This window comes from Austrofundulus limnaeus, unplaced genomic scaffold (assembly GCF_001266775.1).
Source record: "Austrofundulus limnaeus strain Quisiro unplaced genomic scaffold, Austrofundulus_limnaeus-1.0 Scaffold111, whole genome shotgun sequence".
NCBI classification, from domain to species: domain Eukaryota; kingdom Metazoa; phylum Chordata; class Actinopteri; order Cyprinodontiformes; family Rivulidae; genus Austrofundulus; species Austrofundulus limnaeus.
In genome coordinates this window covers 1,193,618-1,197,955 of record NW_013952513.1, presented here as the reverse complement: position 1 = coordinate 1,197,955, position 4,338 = coordinate 1,193,618, and the positions used below count along the sequence as shown (strand labels likewise).

At 35.9% G+C, this 4,338-nt stretch overlaps 1 protein-coding gene across 1 annotated transcript in view; it reads left to right on the top strand.

The window, feature by feature from the left end:
• Positions 1-4,338, top strand: part of agbl4 (AGBL carboxypeptidase 4) — a gene marked incomplete in the record, with an annotated part of 369,850 nt that overhangs the window by 352,313 nt on the left and 13,199 nt on the right.

Here is a 4,338-nt window from a genome sequence, read left to right as displayed (position 1 = left end):
CACACACACACACACACACACACACACACACACACACACACACACACACACACACACACACACACACACACATTGTTCAGGTAAAGAGAGGAGCACGTTAAGCATAAATCATGTTATGTTTATTGAGGTAAATTACATTTTCATCACAGAAGCCAAGACAAATGTCCTTAAAGTTGCATAAAAATTAGAAGAAATCACACATTAAAACCTATATGGTCACCCTAAAATCAGTTTAGATCAAGTTTAGAAATAAACCAAATAGATCATATGCAGAAGGCAAATACACATAAGTATGAAAGTGTGTTTATATCATATATGCTATCTGCTTGCTGTCATTACTTTAAAATGGATTCATCTTTTTTGTTGTTGTTTGTTTACAAATAAGTCCTCCTTAATAACTATGTAAAAACTGTATTTTGAGTTTTAATTCTTTGTTTTATCAAAATGTTAAAGACTTAATTTCTCATTTACAGTACTGATAAGCCTCAGATATACACCTCGCTTTGCTTCCACATTTCTTGGGGAAGAACATTTCACTCTGACCTTATACCTGTTAGATAGTGGTCTGTGCCATGGTTTTGTGATCCTGAAGCTGCAGTTTGGAGCCCAGGGTGTGTCAGGAAAGGTAAACAATTGCCAAATCTTTCATGCATGTTTGCTTGCTGTATTGACCCCTGCAGAAGGGGGCAGCTGAAAAAAAAGCAACAATAATATACTTGTTAGGTAGTTGCAATGATGGTAAACTAGAGGCAAGCCTGGGATCTTAGGTCAGTGGACGTTTTGGTCATTCATTTTTCATTTTAAAAACAAATACTGAAAAATGGATGGTTATTCTGCTTTCATATTATACTCCAAAAAACTGAAAAATGGTTCATCTTTTTATTTTTTCTCAAACCAGAAGTTCAGCACCGTCATTAAGGCAACTCAACGCTGTCATGAGGAACCTTGTGCAGCTTTAAGTTCCTCACCATGGACCTCTTGGAGAAAGGCTTCATGTGCTAAAAGCAGCAGAAGCTCCAGGAAACAGTTCTGATTAGTGATGCACAAACTATCAGCCTGTTAAAGAAATGTCAAACTAGTCAGGTAGCAATTACTCATTGTTTGGTTAGCTAGTTAGAAAATAAAACCTGTTTATTCATCCCATAATCAGACTATTTAAGGTGGAGCTAGATAAATTATTTATTTTAAAGAAATTAGCTAGAGTAGCAATGTAAATAAAAAAGTACATTATGCAGTTAAAGAAATGTAAAAGTAGCTATCTAGCATTTATTTATTTACAAGCAGCACCTGTTATTGAAAAGTTATTTAACTAGCTCCTGGTCTGAGACTGACAATGTTAAGCTTCCAGTTTGAGAAAAATTAAACACGGACCATTTTCCTGTTTTTGGAGTATAAAATGAAAATACTGTAGATAACCATCCCTTTTCCGTTTTTCAGTATCGGTTTTTAAAATGAAAACAGAACCGTTTTTCATTTTTTAATACTGGTTTTTAAAACGAAAATTGACTGACCAAAAAGTACAAGGACCATCTAAGCCCTCAAAACAGTTTTAACTAAGAATTCCCCTGTTTTTATCTTCTTCAGTCTTAGTCACATAAAAATGTTTCTATAAAATGTTAAATGCTACTTTTTGTTTGCCTGTAGGACTCTTAATATTGAGGTGATGCTCAGTTTTTGTTCTTGCTTTTATCTACACACGCTGTTACGTGTTGTGTTTGATTAAACAACTGAGTGTTGCTCAGATAGTTCTTCATTCAACTCCACTAAATAAATGGTTGCTCAGGGTGTCTCATTCAGTGGCTCTGCTGGATTCATCTGAGTGACGGTTCTAATCGTTAAGTTGGGTTACAACAGTCCAAGAAATCATTTCACCTAGATGTCACAAATGGCTAATTAGGTATTAATGAATTTAATATTAAGATTTTTGTGTTGTAGTTGGAAATACAAGCTTTACTGACTCTGATTTTTGTCCTCTTGAAAAATTACAGAGCACAAAATATTGGAAACTAGCCTCACTAACCTCACATTTCACTTTCAACTGCAGTTTTCTTAAAAAATGTTTTAAATCCACCAATTTGCTTTTCAAATTCTTGTTGCTTAAGAAATTTCTACAGTTCTTTTCCCAAATTTCTGCCTCAACCCAGTCTTGTTTCACACATCCATAGATGTTTCGCTTGACCTCATCACTCACTAATGTGAGCCTTTTTGTGGACAAAAATGCGCCTCCTGATTACAATTAATTTCATTAGGCACAGGGTGGACTCTAATCAAGTTGTAGAAATGTCAAGGATCACTGATAGCAGTGGGACGCTCCAGAACCTAATTGCGGATGTCATACAAAGACTTTGAAATGCTCATTCAAACAAAATGATTCACTCTTTCGCCATTAATTAATTAACAAAACACTCCAATACCTTTGTCACTTTGTCTTTGTAGTGTTTACACTGATGAGGAAAAGATAAATGAATGTCAAGAACTCAAAATGATTTCAAAAGTCTCTTAATGTCAAGTGTGAGCAGAAAAGGAAGGTCAGGATGCAGCACAGGACTGTAATGTAAAGGCCAGGATAACATAAACAGAACAAAACTCCTTTAAAGTGAATGAAGCTCAGGTATTAAAGTAAGAAGCCACATGCAGAACTTTATATTGATGCATCATCCAGTCAGCTGTGTTCTACTTGTATTGACCTTTGTTCACTCATTGACAGTGACATTTCATAACAGCTACTTATTCACGTAACAAGCACCCCCCCCACCCCCCACCCCCCATTGATACTCACAGCCAGCCAAACAGAAGTCAGGCATGCATATATCCTCCCACACAAATGAAAACATCACTTATTGTCAGTGTCTATATGGTGGGGTGTGTGACGAAGGTCGAGCAAAACTCCATTTTAGGAGAAACTCTTTCTGTCACTACACGACTCGTGTGACAGCTGGCCCAGGGGTCATCTCCCTTCCTGCGCTTTTGTCCCTCTGCCCATTCAGCACTACCCAAAGCCCAGCGCAGCAGCAGCACAACACAATCACGGCCAAGTCCCGCCGGTGGACGCCGAGTCTGCATTTTAAGCCAAGTCAACCCTCAGCTGCTGCAGAGTGAATTTACAGCAAAAGCAGGAAGTTGTTCCACACTCTTCCCAAGACGCCATCAAATTGCAATGATTTAGCTGACACGCTCAAAGCTAAAAAAAATTTTTTTCTCCACTTTACCAATTTACAGACAGACTTTGTAATGACATTGTATAAATTTGCTGAAATGAACTCCCCTCTGTAAGGCTGGAAGAAATCCCAGAACACAAATGCATTTTTACTAATGAGACATGTCAGTCAGTTCTGACCACAGCAGTTAGGTTTACTTAGCTTTGCATCATAAATGCTTTCACGCTCCTGGTCACGTGTTTAACTTTCAGTGTTTCCTTGAAAGAATGCACATAGCCAGCCACCTTTCATGTCAGAGTTTCAGACTAAATTCATCTTAGGATGAGAAATGGCAGAGTTCTAGTCATTTTAGTCAAACCTTCAAAATAAAGTTATGTGCCATCTCACGTGATATTTTGAGTTGTCACTCTCAGAGTATGTGTTGGTGATAGGTCAATATCTGTATTGATCATTTCTGTGTTGGCTAATGTTTATTAGCTCTGGCAGCCATCTTTAATTAAATTAACTTCAACAAATTATCAGTTGTTGATGGACATCCAATTGTTAAATTCTGAGATTTTCATTAAAATTTTTACAGTAGTTCACAAGATTTTTTTTTGTTAAAAACAGAGTTGACACTAATTGTTTAATGGTAAAGATTCTGCCTGATGTTACACAGTTACATTTGGTTGAAATACTGTATAAGCTGTAAATGGACACCCAATAACTGCTTTCTGCAAGTTTCATTAAAATTTGTGTAGTTGGTTCATGTGGTATTTTGCTAACCGTTAAACAAACAGATACAGTCAAAACATTAAAATTTGTCCACACGCCACAGTAGCTTCACTGGTTGTGTTCTGCCTGATGAGTTCATGTGTGTCCTCATTGTAAAAAGTGATTTATCAGAGCCTTCTCTACTAAAAGTACTACTAATTACATTTTCAGTACTTGTTTGTGGATATATTGGTCAGTATACTAGCAATTAATCAATCAATTAATTAAACAGCATTCAGTGATGATGTTTAATTTTACAGTGGATTAGTATCTGGTTTACACTCTCCAATATACTGCAAATAATACAAGTGTACAATATATAAGTGAAATACTTTTTTATACTGTATTTAAATAAAATATAGTATATAAAGTATATATAATCTACTAATTTAAATAAAGTATAGTATAATCATTATAGGAAATGTAG